General features: G+C 44.0%; 1 pseudogene; it reads left to right on the top strand.

Annotated features, from left to right (window-relative positions):
* Positions 1-16,202: 16,202 nt before the first annotated feature.
* On the top strand, positions 16,203-16,703 carry LOC101352106 (60S ribosomal protein L23a pseudogene; annotated as a pseudogene).
* The last annotated feature ends 1,636 nt before the right edge of the window (positions 16,704-18,339 follow it).

The raw sequence follows: 18,339 nt of genomic DNA, 5'->3' as shown, positions 1-18,339 counted from the left end.
AGCTGTCGGATCCCACTTCCCAAACCCCATCTCCTTTGAAAGTTTGAAATGAAACCAATTGAATATGAGAGTCACTGAACTTCTGACTTGGGATCATTTCAAGCCCTTTTGGAGCTGTTGTGTGGTGTATGCTGCAGAGGGAGAGGGTCCTTGGATGTGTTTAAGCAGTACCAAAACGTGCGTGTGCGTGTGTGTGTACAATTGTGGGGAATCCTCTCATGCTGGGATAATCAAAAAGAAGCTCAGGAGTAATGGTGTCCATATATTTCCATGGGTCCAAGAAGTGTCAATAAACTCAAACCTGTTGCTGTTGATTCCAACTCATAGTGACCCTATGGGACAGAGTAGAACTGTCCCATAGGGCTTCCAAGGCTGTAAATCTTTACAGAAGCAGACTGCCACATCTTTCTCCCACAGAGTAGCTGGTGGGTTCGAACCACTGACCTTTAGGTTAGCAGCTGAGTGCTTAACCACTGTGCCTCCAGTGTTCCTTGAAGTGTCAACAGTAGGCATTGAAACACCAACCACTCTGTTTTCTTCCAGGACAGGAGAAAAGGTTTTGGGTGACCACACTGTCGATTAAGTTAGTACGAAATGTTTCATAAAACACTAGGAGGTAGTCTCTGAACGTGTCCTTCCGTGAAGCTAACCATAATCTTGAGTAAAAAGCCAGACCAGGCACCCACACTGTAACTCGAGATGTGATTTTTTTAGACTGTATCAAGGCTGTCTCGAGTTCTCTGGCTGTGAACTTCAACTTCTTTATAATTTATTGCTCACGAGGAGGAGTGAATTTTGGGGTTATTATATTTTGTCTTCAAGCTGATATTTGAGTGAGAAGCAGAATCATGGCCCACCCACCCTAGGGCTTGCCAAGGATAGATTTGCTTCTTTATCCTTAAAGTCCATTGAGGAATTGTAGAGGGGAGAAGACAAATACCAGTAGAAAAATGTTAACTTAATAAAATGGACTAAGATCAGATTTCCCTCTTTCTGGCCGCCTCCCGCCTGGAATCTTTTTGTTGACTCCCTGAAACTTCCTGTGATTTATAGGATCCCTTTCCTGTAGGCCGAATGCCTTTTGATTAAGAAGTGAACCACAGCTCCGAAACCACAGGGATAGCTGCTGTTTGAATTATCCAGAACACTTATTGTCATTTTCCACTTTGCTGTGCAAAGACATCATCTTAGTGCTGAAAGTCATTGCAAACACCAGCAGACACTCCATTTCCCTGGATGACCATTGCATCCCTTTTTAGCACCTTCTGCTCAGTGAAGTCCTTCAAGAAGAAAGTCTTTGGTCTTCTTATATGGGTGGGTGAGGGGGAGGGGAGTGTCCTACTTTATGTGTTCTGGATCCTTTCCCACTCTGAGGTTGAATCCATTTTTAAGAGTCTGGGATCCTGCAAACAGCATCTCAGTGGCTTTGAACAGTGATTTCAAGGGAGGAGCTAAGGGAGGGTCTCTGTCCCTAGAGGGCCACATCAGAGTCTAGAGTGGCTGGAGTGGTGGCAATGGGGACTGGGGAGGGTGTGTGTTGCTTGGAAGCAAGACGGTGATTGCCCCTGTTGGACAAATGTTTGATGTAGTTTGAATTTCAAATAACGTCAAAGAGGAGTATGCCATTTTCATTTGTCCAAGGGAAGCCCAGGGGAAGAAGGGATGAAAGGTATTCACAGAGAAGATGACTGAGAAGTAGAGGGTAAGATGTGACTGGGGTCTCTCTGATCTAAGCCTCCTTCTAGGTTCCTAACGTGCCTAGAATTGCCAGTATACAAGCCTTTCCTTTGAGATAGACTTAACAATCAGAACTCAGTAAATGTAGCTATGGCACCTGGGAGGGGTAGCAGACTGGGGGCACCACTGCCCAGCAAGATTAGAGTGGCATCCCATTGTCACCTGGGTTTAGAATGCAGATCACGGCAACCCGGGACACTGGACAGGTGGGTTTTGATAAAGAAAGAGAGAAGTAATAATCTAGTGCAGGGGTCTGCAAACTACAACTTGAGGGCCAAATCCAGTTCATTGCCTGTGTATCTATTTATTTATTAACTAAAAAAAAATTTATTGTGGTAAAATATGCATATACAACGTAAAATTTGCCATTTGAACCATTTTTAAGTGTAAAATTTGGTGGCATTAATTACATTCACCATGTTGTGCGACCATCACCACTATCTATACGCACACCTGAGCACACCTGAGCGTGTGCCGATCAGGAGCCAGACCCATGCTGTCACCTCCTCTGCCTCAGTGACAGACAGCTATGTGGCAAAGCAGGATCATGGCAAATGTGCTGCTTATCAGTCCTTCAGAGATTCAGGCTCACAAAGGAGCCCCATGGTCCCAGGAGGATGTTGCTGTGCCTGTTAGCGAGCTGACCAGAACTTTTCAGTGAGTGTTCCTGGATAATATGGGGCACGGCCACGTTCTCCACAACTCCCTCCAGCATGTTCTCCACAACTCCCTCCAGCACGTTCTCCACAACTCCCTCCGGTGATGCCCACCAGTGTGATCAGCTCTGAAGATGCTCCCTCCTGGGATGGTTAGGGTGGGTGTGATTGCACAGCCGTCACAACCATGTTGCCCAGGCCCAGCAGTGTTCCATTTCTTTTTCCAGTTGTTGTTGTTAGGTGCCGTTGACTCGGTTCCAACTTCATAAAACAGAACGAAACATTGCCCAGTCCTGCGCCATCCTCACATCCTTGCAATGTTTGAGCCCATTGTTGCAGCCACTGTGTCAGTCCATCTCATCGAGGGTCTTCCTCTTTTTCGCTGACCCTCTACGTTACCAAGCATGATGTCCTTCTCCAGGGACTGGTCCCTCCTGATAACATGCCCAAAGTATGTGAAATGAAGTCTTGCTATCCTTGCTTCTAAGGAGCATTCTGCCTGTAATTCTTCCAAGACAGAACGAATCTGTCTTGGAAGATTCATTCCTTTTTCTGGCAGTCCATGGTATAGTCAGTATTCCTTGGCAGCACCATAATTCAAAGGCATCAATTCTTCTTCTGTCTTCCTTATTCATTGCCTAGCTTTCACATGCATAGGAGATGGTTGAAAATACCATGGCTTGGATCAGGTTCACCTTAGTCCTTAAAGTGATGTCTTTGATTTTTAACACTTTAAAGAAGTCTTTTGCAGTAGATTTGCTCAACGCAGTACATCATTTGATTTCTTGACTGCTGCTCCCATGGGCATCCGTCAGTTTGTTGTACTGTGGTGGCTTGCATGTTGCTATGATGCTGGAAGCTATACTACCGGTATTTAAATACCAGCGGGGTCACCCATGGTGGACAGGTTTCAGCAGAGCTTCCAGACGGAGACAGACTAGGAAGAAGGACCTGGCAATCTACTTCTGAAAAATTGGCCAGTGAAAATCTTGTGAATAATATAGCAGCAGAACACTTCCAGTGACATCCACTGAACTCAGCAAAGAGCTGTGAGAAGGAAGCTGTCATAGCAGTTGGAGTGGTTCCTTGGTGCTTCTGTATCAACCGGAATGAGTAAGAGGGGATTTGCAGTGAATTCCTCCTTGCAGACTAAAAGGCTTGGCTACCTAAGGGGTGGGATGGGGATGTAGCCACGGTACGATTCTCCTGCTTACTCCTTTTGGATTTTTCTAGTTATATTTTAGAGTGCTTCAGAGCAGAGTTAGCCAAAGGTTATTTTTGGCCCAATAAAGGACTGTGTCACGGCCTCTGGACCCCAGTCTGTTACTACTACCCACGCACACAGGGAAAAGTGATGGGAAGTGGGGGCCCATTTAAAACTTAACAATTTGCCAATAATCAGTCCCCCAAATTCCCCAATGTGTGAGTTAGTTCTTTAAAACAGAAGCTGTATATCCATCAAGTAGCATGCAATTCACTGAAGTCACTTTGTAAATCTTTAGAGATCATATCAGACTTTACAACATCGTCTTACTTTCCTCCCTTCTGATAAATCCTCTTTTGGAGGAGAGGGCAACGAGGTCCTGAGTCATCTTTGTCTGTTGGAGTTTGTCTGTGTGGTATGTCTTGCCTAACTCCATTTTAAAAGTATGCTTTTGTGGGGTAGTCATTTTTTAGGAAGTGTTGAGTCTCTGTTGATGGTGATGGAAAATTTGGTAATGGATATTGGTGATGGTTGCACAACATGATTAATGTAATTAATGTCACTAAATCATACAAGTGAAAAACATTTAATTAGCAAATGTTGTGTTATATATATATATATATATATATATATATACATACAATGATTATAAAAATGTATGTATTTGCAGCCACTACATTTATGTGGGAATAATCCTGCCATTGGCTTCTGGGTCGTCTTGGGAACATGTCACCTGTAAATCAAACTCTGCTTATTCCCGGCACATCCAACTCAAGGCAGATCCTGGGGTGTCTACCACTCTCCTTCTTCAAATGCTTGTGGTTTGACTGTCTCTTTTAGCATCCTCTTGGAGTAGACAGGCAGGCTTGCAGTTACAATAGCCTAAGCGCCATGGTGGGGCCCAGGAACCTTCCCCATGGTCCTACCACCAGGGCAATGTGGTTCAATGGGACATTCTTTGGCCTGAAGAGTAAGAGCTACTGCTCCCTTAGATCTATTTTATAACCTTTAGAAGTTAGAATGTTACATAAATGGAAAAACATGCCCTGCTCATGGATAGGTAGACTTAACATTGTGAAAATGTCAATTCTACCTAAAGAAATCTGCAAATACAATGCAATCCCGATTCAAATACCAACAGCATTCTTTAACGAGATGGAAAAACTAACCTTTAACTATATATGGAAAGGAAAGAGGCCCTGGATAAGTAAAACTCTATTGAAGAAGAAGAATAAAGTAGAAAGCTTCACACTACCTGACCTCAGAACCTGCGATACATCTATAGCAGTCAGAACAGCCTGGGATAGCCAGCACAACTCCTTCAAGGCACGGTCATGGAAACTCCATAGACACATCCAAACTCCCTGAGGGACTGAATTACTGGGTTGAGGGCTGTGGGGACCATGCTCTTGAGGGACATCTAGCTCAACTGGCATAACATAGTTTATAAAAAAAATGTTCTACATCCTACTTTGGTGAGTAGAGTCTGGAATGTTAAAAGCTTGTAAGCAGCCAATTAAGATACTCCACTGGTCTCACCCATTCGGGAGCAAGGGAGAATGAAGAAAACTAAAGATACAAGAGAAAGAGTAGTCCCAAGGACTAATGGACCACATCTACCACGGCCTCTATCACACTGAGGCCAGTACAACTAGATGGTACCAGGCTACCACCACTGACTGCTCTGACAGGGATCACAACAGAGGATCTCAGACAGAACTGGAGAAAAATGTAGAACAAAATTCTAACTCACAAAAAAAGATCAGACTTATTGGTCTGACAGACACTGGAGAAACCCTGAGAGTATGACCCTCAGACACCCTTTTAACTCAGTATTGAAGTCACTCCTGAGGTTCACCCTTCATCCAAAGATTAGACAGGCCCATAAAACAAACAATAATATACATAGCTCAACCATGTACACCAGACTAAATGGGCACACCAGCCCAGGGACAAGGACAAGAAAGCATGTGGGGACAGGAAAGCTGAATAAATGGAAATGGGGAACCCAACATTGAGAAGTGGAGGATGTTGACATGTGGTGGGGTTGGCAACTAATGTCACAAACAATATGTGTATTAATCGTTTGATGAGAAACTCATTATCTCTGTGAGCCTTCCTCTGAAGCGCTAAAAAAAAAAGCAGTTAGAATGCATTTGTTTTGTTTTCCTCTCTGCAAAATGAGAATTTGGGTCCCGACTTGGCTTATTCCACAAGACTTTAGAGGCTCTAAGACTTCTGATAAAATACATGGATTGAGGAGTACCCCGAAAGGGGCTACAGAAAGATGCAGAAAGAGTTTCATGGCAATGAGGAGGGTAGTTAGTACCATGTGAGTCACAAAAGAGAACCCATAAAGGGAGGTCCACGTCAGAGAGCCAGATGCTGCCGTATCTGAGTGCTATTATCATTACTCGAAATACGTGGCAATATAGTTAAGCACAGTTGGGCAGAGCAGGTAACAGGTGCTCATTGGCGCTTTTATTGTTTTGTTATGTGTGTAACGCTCTCCAGCCAGAGCAAAATAAACACATACCCTGGTTATTAAATAACAAGGAAAAGGCCACACACCAAATCGGGGTGAAAAGACAAATAGAAGGGAGGATGTTCTCTCCTCTGACAGGCAGCAGGTACTGAGAGGGCAGGACCTAGAGGGTATTAAGGTGAGGGGTTTGGCTGCAATAAGGAACTTTCCAAAATGTAGATCTGAAGCCAAGGGTGTTGGACATCCCCCTCCCCTCGGCAGTGGTAGGGGCAAGTGCATCTATAGGAGGAGTCCCAAGGGAATGGCAGGACCAACCATCCTGTGGGAAGTTGGGATCCAGGCCGTCAGAGGGGGGCTTCAAATGAGTTGCTGAATAGGAGGGGGCCAGAGAGGCCCCCCATGTTGAGGTGTGGAGCAGAGCTCTTCGCTCCAGGAGTTAGGGTAAGTCAGGAGAAAGTGGGGTGGGGCCAGGAGAGAAGGCAACAGCAAAGAAGCCTAGTTGCCACCTTGAACATGTGCCAAATTTGATTCCCTTCTATGGGCCAGCTGGGCATGGAGCAAGGATCACTCAGCAAGCATCAGGGACTGGGGCTGAGCAGACCCTCTGCCCCCAGGGTCCCCGGTTTTTCTGTTTGCCTGAGTGTCAGTAATAGTGGGTCAGATAAACAGCTACCTTCTTAGGAGGGCTTTTTCGGTAATGTTTTGGTTATGTTTTTCTTATTCTGTGGTTTGGATGATTTTGAAAATAGGGCTCTAATTACACTTCAACAGGCCCAAAACTCACCCAACTAGGGGATGGATGAGAACTCAGGAATGTCATTCTTTCTTCTGTGGTTGTTAGTTAAGGAGCTGGCTTTGTACTCATTTCTTGCTTTATTTGGCCTTTATACTTCCTTCGCACTCAAATCTCCTTCAGAACCTTTTACAATCTGCTGTCTGAATTGTTGTTTTAGAACTGGCCTGGTAGGAATACAAGCTTTTCTACAAACTTGCCCTTGAAGTTTATTTCTTAACTGTCTTAGTCATCTAGTGCTGCTGTAACAGAAATACCACAAGTGGATGGCTTTAACAAAGAGAAATTTATTCTCTCACAGTCTAGGAGGCTAGAAGTCTGAATTCAGGGTGCCAGCTCCAAGCGAAGGCTTTCTCTCTCTGTTGGCTCTGGGGGAAGGTCCTTGTTGTCAATCTTCCCCGTTTGAGGAGCTTCTCAGTGCAGGTACCCCCAGTCCAAAAGACAGGCTATTTTCCTGGCTCTTGTTTCTTGGCGGCATGAGGTCCCCCCGTCTCTCTGCTTGCGTCTCTCTTTTATATTTCAAAAGAGATTGACTTAAAATACATCCTAATCTTGTAGATTGAGTCCTGCCTCATTAACATAACTGCCTTTAATCCTGTCTCAGTAACATCATAGAGGTAGGATTTACAACACAAGGGAAAATCACATCAGATGACAAAATGGTGGACAATCACACAATACTGAGAATCAAGGCCTAGCCAAGTTGACACATATTTTTGGGGGACACAATTCAATACATGACATTCTACCCTTGGCCCTCAAAAATTGATGTCCTTGCCACATGTAAAACACATTCACCCCCATCATATTATAGCAAAATTCTTAAATCAACTCCAAGTTCGAAATCCAAAAATTCCTCTTCATCTGTGAAATCTAGCATACAAGTTATCTGCTTCCAACGAACAATAGTGGAATAGGCACAAGGTAGACATTTCTATTACAAATGGGAGAAATTAGAGGGAAAGAGGGGTGACAGGCACCAAGCAAGTAAAAAAACACATTACGTTAGCTCTCAAGGCTTGAAAATAATCCTCTGATCTTTGAGACCGTTTAGACTCTAGATATTGGCCACACTCTCCTGATTCTAAGTGGAGGCCCTTCATCCCTGGGCTTCAGCTCCACCTTCAAGGCCCACTGGAATGGCAACTCTGCTCCCTCGAATTTGGGCAGCCGCCTTCTCCTAGTCCCTCTAAGTGGCGACTCCATCCTTTGGGACCCCAGAGGTCATGGCCCTACACTTTGAGACTGAGGCAGCTCTGCTTCCTGTGTGCCTTGTCTCTTTAGCTTCTGCTTCCTGGTTCCTTGGCCTCTCGACCCCTCAGTCCTTGCCATTCATGTCTGCCCTGCTGGGGCAAGTGTTCCAAAGCTCTTTAGCTCCACTGATAAGTGCCCAGGGGCACCCCAATCTGCCAGGAAGCCTCTTGTGCAAAGACACTCAGCTCTCTCACACCATGGGTCAGCTCTAGCACCATCTCACGCTGGTCTCCTCATTCTGCTGCTGCTGTTTCTCTGCTGCTACTTCTTGCCGTCTGTACCTTCTCCAGTGTAACAGCTCTCCTCACTTCCTTCTGAGTCCTCACCAGAGTTGTCTTTGATGTCCATAATTCCACTGCGTCTCTTCAAGGCAATCTAGGCTTTTGCCATTAGGCACTTTAAAACTCTTCCAGCCTGTACCCATTCACAGTTTCAAAACCACTTCCAGATTTTAGGTATCTGTCAAAGCAGCACCCAGCTCCCAGTACTAAATTCTGTCTAAGTCATCTAGTGCCTCTGTAACAGACATATCACAAGTGGATGACTTTAATAAAGAGAAATTTATTCTCTCACAGTCTAGGAAGCTAAAAGTCCGAATTCAGGATGTCAGCTCCAAGGGAAGGCATTCTCTCTCTGTCGGCTCTGGGGGAAGGACCTTGTCATCAATCTTCCCTGGTCAAGGAGCTTCTCAGCACAGGAACCCTGGGTCCAAAGGATGCGCTATTCTCTTGGTTCTTGTATCTTGGTGGTATGAGGTATGAGGTCCTCCATCTCTCTGCTCATTTATCACTTTTATATATCTCATAAGAGATCGACTTAAGACACAACCTAATATTGTAGACTGAGTCCAGCCTCATTAATATAACTGCCTTTAATCCTGCCTCATTAACATCATAGAGGTAGGATTTACAACACATAGGAAAATCATATCAGATGACAATGGTGGACAGTCACACAATACTGGGAATCATGGCCTAACCAAGTTGGCACACATTTTTGGGGGACACAATTCAATCCATGATAGTAACATTCTGCATTAAAGTAACTGGAAACAACTTCTGCTGGTAGAGAGGATGGTCCCAGGGAGGGAGAGGACCAGTTTTCACAGGTGTACAGGTTGAGGTTCAAGGGAGGTGCGTGCCTTTTCCAGGCACACAGTGGAATGTGTCTGAAGCAGTTCTAATCAGTGCTAAGGCTCTTGTTTTCCCCAAAGTGATGTGGTGGGTGATAGACTGAACCTCAGACTTCTGTGAGGGAGAGAGTCATATCTCAAGGAAAGCTAACAGACCAAGAATGGGGAGAGAGCCCGTTGTGGCTGTAGGAATGCAAATAGTTATTGACTTGGATTTCATAGAAGGTGAAAATAAAAAGTCCTAAGGTAGTGTCATGGTTTGAATTATGTGTCAATTTGGCTGGGCCATGATTCCCAGAATTGTGTGTTGGCCTCAATTTTGTGATTGTAATTTTATGTTAAAGAGGATTAGGGTGGGATTGTAACACCACCTTTACCCAGGTCACAGCCCTGATCCAATGTAAAGGGAGTTTCCCTAGGGTGTGGCCTGCACCACCTTTTACCTTACAAGAGATAAAAGGAAAGGGAAGCAAGCAGAGAGCTGGGGACCTCATACCATCAAGAAAGCAGTGCAGGGAGCAGAGCGCGTCCTTAGGACTCGGGTCCCTGCGCAGAGAAGCTCCTAGTCCGGGGGAACACTGAAGAGAAGAAGGCCAACAGAGAGAAAAAGGCTTCCCCTGGAGCTGACGCCCTGAATCTGGACTTTTAGCCTACTTTGACTGTGAGGAAATAAACTTCTCTTTGTTAAAACCATCCACTTGTGGTATTTCTGTTCTAGCAGCACTAGATGACTAAGACAGGTAGGAAAGTGCTTGATATGTCTGAAGTGACAGGGAACCAGTGGACTGGAGCGTGACTCGCCCAAGTGAAAAGTGGTGTCAGGTGAGAGAGATCAGGAAGATAGGCACAGGACAGGTTGTGCAAAACCTGTGTGACGATTTTAAAATTTTACCACAAATTTTTTGGTCCTCATCTCTTCAAAAGGTAGATCCTAATTCGCCTCCACTTACAAGCAGTCTATATGAAGTGACTAAACAAAAAAAAAAACCAAAAAATGAAACCTGTTGCTGTCGAGTGGATTCTGATTTACAGCGACGAAATGACCAGCTTCTTACAAATAGATTGCGGCAGAAGTGGTGGTGTGTGATGCTTGAAATTAGGACATAAAATGCATTGTGGATTCTTTCTTGCTCTGTCTCTTGCATCACTTGCTCTGGGGGAAACCAGCTGCCATGTTGTGAGGACACTCAAGCAGCTGTATGGGGAATGCCACATGGCCAGGAACTGAGGCCTCCTGCCAACAGCTATGTGAACAAGCCGTTTTGTAAGTAGGCCCTCTAGCCCCAGTCAAGTCCCAGTCAGCATCTTGACTGAAACCTCATAAAAGATGCTAAACCAAGTCACTTGGCTAAGCTACTCCTGAATTCTTGACCCACAGAAACTGAGGCAATAAATGCTTGTTGTTTTAAGCTGCTAAGTTAGGGGGCGATTTGTTACATAGCAAGAGATAAGGGTTACAGTCTAGTAGATCATCTTAAGGAACTTCAGTTTTTATAAGTGTAATGGGAAGTCATTGGTGAGTTTTGAGCAGGGGAATTACATTTATTCAGATGTATTATTTTGAGTGCACTGTGGTCGGTGTGTGAAGAATGGTTTAGAGATGGTCAAAAGTAGAAGGGATGAGCACTTCTGAGGCCGATTCAGCCAGTATGCATTTGGCTGCAAGGGTCTGAAGTTCCCAACCAAAACAGACTTAAATAGTAAGGACATTTATTATCTCGTGTTTGAAGAAGCCGAGGTGTAGGGTGACTTGAGGGGTAGTTAATTCACTGGCTCGTCAATGTCATCAGGGCCCCAGTTCTCTCTATCCGTCTGTTCTACCTGTCTTGCAGTGCTAGCTTTGTCCCAGGATAACTTCTCTCATGGGGACAGGATGGCTGTCATGATTCCAGGTGTCACATCCAGAACTGATAAAGTCCAAATGAAGCAAAGACCCTCTCTTCTTAGGAGAGTGGGAAGCTTTCCCAAAAGCTCTCAGCAGATTTCCTCTACACGTCATTGGGCTGCATCGCATCACACGCTTGTGGCTAGTTGATCTCTGGGAAGGGGAATGGACCACCAGGGGGCTGGCTCAGGCTAGAAATGTTGGTGGCCTGGACTAGGATCGTGGCAGCGAGGTGGAAAGACATAAATGGACTTGAGATGTATTTTGTAGGAACTAGGGGGGAGAAAAGAATCATAATTGGCTCTTGGGTTTTTGGCTTGAGCAACTGAGGTATAAAGGTATCATTTTCTAACATGGGGAACTCTGGGGAAGGCAGTTTTGTGCAATGGGGGAAAAGAAGAGTTTGCTATTTCTATGGGCAGGGCTTATCAGGCCCAATTTGCTACTCACGGTCATAGTGTTGAAGGATACAACGCCTTGGCTTCAAAGATGGATATACTAATGATAAATGTCTAGTATTGTAGGAGGCTGTCTAGGGGAGTACATTTAGTGAGGAAGGCCTTTTTAACCAACCCACACAAGCTTCACCTATTTCTTTCTGCTAGTAAGGCTTGCTTTAATGATCACTGTTAAAGACATTAATTGATACTATAAATCGTAGCATAGATTTCTATGGGTGCCCTCAGATCATTTCCTCTACGGTGGGCATGTTTGTTAACTCTCTTGGCAGCCAGCTGCATTGCCATACAACTTTCATGAATAATAATGACATGAGCATTTGCCTCTAGGTTATACTTCCTATTTTTAAAGCTCTTTGCCACATTAATGGACTGATCTATAAATGCATAAGAGCTGTGTAAAAGAAACAGCCTCATCACATTTCATACCTTACATTATTTTAACTGCAGTTAAGACCAAAATTTTATGTACCAGCTTCGTTTGACAAACACGTGTTGAATACCTACTGTGTGTCAGGCACTGTACTAGGTACAATTATGAGAGTACAATTATGATAGTAGGTGTGCCATAGAGTTATTGACTGTTGAATGAATAGGCTTAGAGTTACCTGGCCAAAAAAGTGATAAGGGAGTCCCAGGTGGTGCAAATGGCTAAGCGCTGGACTAACAAGATGTTCCTGATTTAAAACCAACTTTAGAGGCTCCTTGGGGATAAGGCCTGGTGATCTGCTTCAGAAAGGTCACAGCCTTGAAAACCCTATTGAGTGCAGTTCTACTCTGCACATGTGTGGTTGCCATAAGTTGGAATCAACTCGATGACAACTGCCAATGCTCCAAGAAAAGGGATGTTTTACATCTTTGGCAGTTTCCTTTTTCTAGAAATGATGGGAAAAAATCACCTTGGATTTGAGTCCTGAGATTTTAAAAGAAACCACCAGAATTGAGATCTGATTAGATCTCATTGGGTGCAAGTCCTGTCTCTCTGGCTGAAACATGGTCTCTATAAAAGTGCAGACCTTGAAATCAATTAGGGCTTTGAGGTCTTAGGAAGGAGATCCAAAACCCTGAACATAAAGTGCAGTGATACTGGGTTTGCTTGACTAGAAGTTCCATGCTTAAGTCTGCAGATCAACTGAATACTCTCCCACCAATCTAAATCCAGTTCAAACCCCACCAGCTTCTTCCATTGTCCTCATTTCATTTCTCACTATCTGAAAATGAACTTGTTTTGTTTTTATTATCTGTTTCCCACGGAAACACTAGCACTTAGAACAGTGCCTGGCACAGAGAATGAACTGAACACATATTTGTTGTGTGAATGGATGAAATCTCTTTCCGTCTTAAAGCTTTTCTGACTAATGAGCTTTCCCTTTCCTAGATTCTAGTTGTCCTAAATGTTACGGAGCAAACTCTTCTTGTGTAGGGCTTAAGTTTTTCAAACTGGTGGTTTAAATCCATCCTAGCCTGTTAGACTTGTGGGGCCAGGGATCAGATCTTATACTTCTCTTAAAGCCAACTTCCCAAGCTCTGATAAAATCTGTCCAGTAGATACTGGAATGATCAAGGTGTGAGGCAGGTAGGAATTCAGAGAGGGTCCTTTGCATCCCCACCAAGTACCTGTAACACCAGACAGCTGTTACTCGCATGAGGAGAAATGTACCTGTAGCTTCCAAAATAAAACTCAACTAGCTGCCGAAGGAGGCTGATTCAATTCTAGGCAGCGGTGTTCAGCTCTGCAACTCTGTGGCTTTGAGTAGTGTCAGAAAATTGTCAGTTGTGTATGTGGCCTGGAACTGAAGTTTGCTGCCAGCTTAAACCCTCAGGAAATGCAAAATGGATTAGATTTGTGTATTTTAAGAGGAACCAACAACCAAAAAAAGCTGCAGAAGATGTTAACTTATAACATGTGCTCTCCTCCCAGGAAGAACAGACATGGGTGGCAAAGGAATTGCTGGGTGGACCGAGCTGGAGGCAGGAACCAAAGACACAGCTTTTGGTCACCAACTTTTGGTTGCTTTGCTCTTGAAGTTGTGTGAAAAGAATCAGGGTAAAAGTGATCAAAACTAAGAAGACGCTTTTGTTATTAAATAACTTTGGGACTGTTTGGCTCACTCTTTCTGCATTCAGTAAAGACAGTACTTACATTGTCTCCACGGAGGCATTAAGTTCATACAGTATTTGCAACCAACGAGTTGTCTAAAGTACAGAACTGTTTCCAATAGCTGGATTGTCAGAGAACTGGCAAGGTCAAAATGTGGTTTTGGGGTCCCATGGATCTCACCCTCTGGAGAGACACCCTTTGGAGTAAGAGCCAGGATGGATTATTACAGATTTACTCTGGCTATCTCAGGCAAGTTAGCTCACATTTTAAGGAGCTCAGGTTACTGTCAAAATGGCTTCTGAGATATCTTAACACTTTTTTGAACCAATTTTAGACTTTCAGAAAAGTTGCAAAAATGGTACAGAGAGTTTCAATACAGCCCTCAGCCAGCTTCTTCTAATGTTAACATATTACATAACTCCGGGATCAGTGTTCCTGGGTGGTGCAAACTGTGAATGCACTTGGCATCTAACTGAGAGGTTGGAGCTTCAAGTCCACTCAGAGGCACCTTGGAAGAAAGGCCTAGTTAGTGATCTACTTCCAAAAATCAACCACTGAAAATATTATGGAGCCCAGTTCTACTCTGACACACATGGGATTGCCATGAGCTGGAATAGACTTGATAGAAAATAGGTTTTTTAGGATAATTATCAGAACCAAGAAATTCACATTAGTACAATACTATTAACTAAAGATTTTACATAGATTTCATCAGTTTTTCCACAACGCCTAGGATCCCAGAAATAATGGTTATTTCTCCTTAGTCTCCTCCCATCTGTAACAGTTTCTCAGTCTTTCCTTGTCTTTTATGACCTTGACACTGTTGAAGAGTACCGATCAGTTATTCTGTAGACTGCCCCTCAGTTTGGGTCTGTCTGAGGCTTTTCTCAGGATTGGCAGGAGGTTGTGCGTATTTGGTGGGGATACCACAGAGATGATGTTGTGTCCTTTGTGCATCATGTCATGGGTGTCACGACATTGACACGTCTTGTTACTGCTGATGCACTTGGTCCACTGGTTAAGGTGGTGTCTGCTGGGTTTCTCCATTGTAAAGCTACTATCATTTTCTTTGTAGTTGATAAGTATTTAAATCCGTTGTTGTCCAGTCAATTCTGACTCATAGGGATGCTGTGCGTGCGAAAGCTGAACAATGAATTGATGCATTTGCATTATGCTGTTGGTAAAGAATATTGATATATCATGGGCTGCCAGAAGAATGAACAAATCTGTCTTGGAAGAAGTACAACCAGAATATTCCTTCGAAGCAAGGATGGCGAGACTTTGTCTCACGTACTTTGGACATGTTATCAGGAGGGTCTGGTCCCTGGTGAAGAACATCATGCTTGGTAAAACAGAGGGTAAGTGAAAAAGAGGAAGACCCTTGATGAGATAGACTGACACAGTGGCTGCCACAATGGGCTCAAACATAGCAACAATTGTGAGGATGGCACAGGACCAGGGAGTATTTCGTTCTGTTATATATAGGGTCGCTGTGAGTCAGACCCAACTACACAGTACCTAACAAACCAAAACCAAAAAAAAACAAATCTGTTGGCATCGAGCCGATTCCAACTCATAGTGACCCCACAGGACAGAGTAGACCTGCCCCATAGGGTTTCCAAGGAGTGGCTGGTGGATTCAAACTGCTGACCTTTCGGTTAGCAGCCAAGCTCTTAACCACTGCACCACCAGGGCTCCACCTAACAAACAACAAACATAAATAATAAGTGTCTTGGGGGAAACGCTTTGAGACTAACCAAGTTTTGTTTCTCCTATAACTTTCACTCACTAATACTAGCATCCAGAGGTATCACTTGTCTGCCACAAATATTACTGTGATGTTTGCGTATTAGGTCCCAGGGTGGTGTAAACCATTTCTACTCAGCTACAAACTGAAAGGTTGGAGGTTCAAACTCACCCAGTGGTGCTATGGAAGAAAGGCCTGGCAATCTATTTACGTAAGATTACTGCCATTGAAAAGCCTATGGAGCTCAGTTTTACTCTGAAACATGTGGGATACCATGAGTCAGAATCGATACAATGGCAATGGGTTTGCATATTATTATCATGGAGTTTTCTTTTTCCCTTTTATATATATTAATTGGAATTTGGCTGTAAGGAAGAACTGCCCCTTCTCCCCCATTAATTAATTTATATAAATATTTATGTAAATATGGACTCATGGATATTCATTTTATTCTACAGATAATTTTTTTTTTGCTCCTGCTTCAGCCGTTGGGGGCTCCTTTAGCTTGGCTCTTGCGTTCTCTCGACAAGCCTTTACCATTTTCTGAGCACTCCCTTATTTTCTGGCATCACGGGATGTTCTGGGCTCATCTTGTGCTTTCCCTGCCCGGGCCCCGGAACCACTGGGTGGCTTTTAAATAGAAATGACTACACAGCACCAAGTGAACATTTTAGCCTTGAATTTCAGATCCAAGTTACTTAAAATGAATTAACTAACAGAAGAATAGATGGTCTTTTATAGCATGCCTGGATGCTGAAAGCAGAGAAGGAAGCCTCTGCCCTTCCCAAAACTGAAGCCAAAGCAAAGACATTGAAGGCCAAGAAAGCAGCGCTGACAAGCATCCAACGCTGCATAAAAAAAAGGAAGATGAAGAGGAAGATCCGCACGTGATCCACCTACCGGCGGCCGAAGACACTGTGGTTCCGAAGTCAGCCCAGATACACTTGGAAGAGCGCCCCCAGGAGAAACCAGCCTGACCACTCTCACATCATCAAGTTCTTCCTGACCTCTGAGTCCGCCATGAAGAAGATCGAAGATAACCACACGCTTGCGTTCATTGTGGACGTCAAGGCCAACAAGCACCAGATCAAACAGGCTGTGCAGAAGCTCCATGACATTGACATGGTCAAGGTCAACACCCCCATCAGGCCTGACGAAGAGAAGGCAGCAGATGTTCAGCTGGCTCCTGACTATGATGCTTTGGATGTCGCCAGAAAATTGGGATCATCTACACCAAGTCCAGCCAGCTAATTCTCAGTATAAAATTTTTAACCACACACAAAGATAACATCAATAATGTACGCTAAATTCCAAACCCGTTTATGTAGGATGGCGACATATTGCACAAAACCGGTGAACAAGAGAGCTTGGCGGCATGGGAGCAGGGGCTGGACATCTGAAGAGCTGATTCTGGGGTGTCTCTACTGCCAGCCTTGTGTCTCACACAATGCACGTTCCTTTCCCCACAGGGAGCAAGCCTGGCTGAACATACTACTCCCAGACTTACCATGAACATCAAATGAGCCGCGTATGAAAATGCTTTATAAACTGTAAAATGTTATATAAATGTGAGGCATAAGTGTTATTGCTTCTCTGAACATTTATTCATCATAATCATGATGGAGCTATATTGAACCTGAAAGATCATTTTGTTCAACACCTGTGTTTTACAGGAAGGGAAGCCGAGCCCCAGACAGGCTAAGTCATTTGCCCCTGGCTCCAGGGTGGTAAAAACAGAGACAAAAGCCAAGGTCTTCTCACCCCTGGCCCTGTGTTCTCTCAATTACATCTGCTATTTAAACCATGTTTTCATCACCAAACCTGGGAGGAACTGCCAGGACATTGGAAAAAAAAAAAAAAAAGCCACTTCTAAAATAGAATTCAGGTAGGCAAGGGAAAAGGAACACTGGCGTTACCTTCTGAAACGTTGTTACTTTAACGTTTTCCTGGGTCCGTTTTCACTCATTATACTCGGCTCTCTAATGAGGGTAAGGCTAATTCTTTTCTGCAAGAAACGGCAAAAGATAAGTTATCTCTGTTCTGAGAAATTTACTGTCTGAACCTGGTCCTGGGAAGGGATTCCCTTTCGGCTGCCGAGGGAGACTCCTACACACTGTGGCAATTGCTGAGTGATGCCAGACATCTGGCTATTTGGAAACATCTAGATGATTGCGTACGTGTTTTCTCCGTTTTTATTCCAGATGTTTGGGATCATGGAGAGAAAGTCTCTGTCTCCTGAATATCAAAGGAAAAAAGGTTTTATTTTTTAAATCATATATATTCTTATAAGGAGCCCGGGTGGTGCAACGGTAAAGTGCTTGGCAACGGAAAGGTTGGCAGTTTGAACCCACCCAGCAGCCCCACAGGAGAAAGACTTGGTGATCTGCTTCTACAAAGACTGCAGCCAAGAAAACACCATAGGACAGATCTACTCTGTCACCTGGGGTCGCTGGGAGTTGAAAATCAACTCAACAGCACCGGCCAACAACAATGTGTTCTCATAGTATTTCTTTTTTTTCCCTGGAATATTTGTTGAAAAGGGACTGTATGTTAGAAATGTATCTTTCATAGGGTCCTGATTCTTAAAATTTTCTTGTGAAGTCCCGGAGGGGACATCTGTTATAATCTGGTGCTAAATATCACATTCCTCTTACCACTGGATTGTTACTTTCCTATCCAGTGTAGATCTGGGGCAAGGGGCAAGCATAATGTTTTTCCAGCCCTCTGGGTATATGGATATATGACCAGATCTTACTAATCTTGGTGCCTCATCTCTGTCTATGGTAGATGTGCTGGGCTGATTATAACATTTGCATTTCTGGATTCTGCTCTACCTGAGCTGGACCCCAGGACTTTATAGTCACATGAACCAATAAGTCCCTCCTTT

Source organism: Trichechus manatus, unplaced genomic scaffold (assembly GCF_000243295.1).
Source record: "Trichechus manatus latirostris isolate Lorelei unplaced genomic scaffold, TriManLat1.0 scaffold00031, whole genome shotgun sequence".
Lineage (NCBI taxonomy): Eukaryota > Metazoa > Chordata > Mammalia > Sirenia > Trichechidae > Trichechus > Trichechus manatus.
This window is presented reverse-complemented; position numbering and strand designations above follow the sequence as displayed.